This window comes from Pteropus alecto, unplaced genomic scaffold, assembly GCF_000325575.1.
Source record: "Pteropus alecto unplaced genomic scaffold, ASM32557v1 scaffold117, whole genome shotgun sequence".
Classification (NCBI taxonomy): Eukaryota; Metazoa; Chordata; class Mammalia; order Chiroptera; family Pteropodidae; genus Pteropus; species Pteropus alecto.
Window position 1 is genome coordinate 2,526,517 of NW_006440642.1, and position 339 is coordinate 2,526,855.

Genomic DNA, 339 nt, shown 5'->3' on the forward strand with positions numbered 1-339 from the left:
GCCTTTCAGGGGCGGGCACCGCTGCCCGGCCCGGGACGGGGCGTCGCGATCTCTGCAGAGAAAAATGGGGCGCGCGGAGCGAAGGTCCTCAAGGAAAAAAAGGAAAAAATAGGCTCCAGACGGCTCCTGGGGCGGCTATCGGGCTGTCTCCTGGCCACGCTGCGCCCACCCCTCTCGGAATGGCGCCACGGGTCCTGGCCGCCGTCCCCGACGCCCTCGTCACCTCGCGAGGCCGCGGCCGTCGCCTCCAGAGCAGAAGACCCGCGGCGACCGCAGCCCGAGCGGAGACATAACAACTGACGTCGGGGGCGGGGCCTCAGGCGGGGCCGCGAGGGAGCA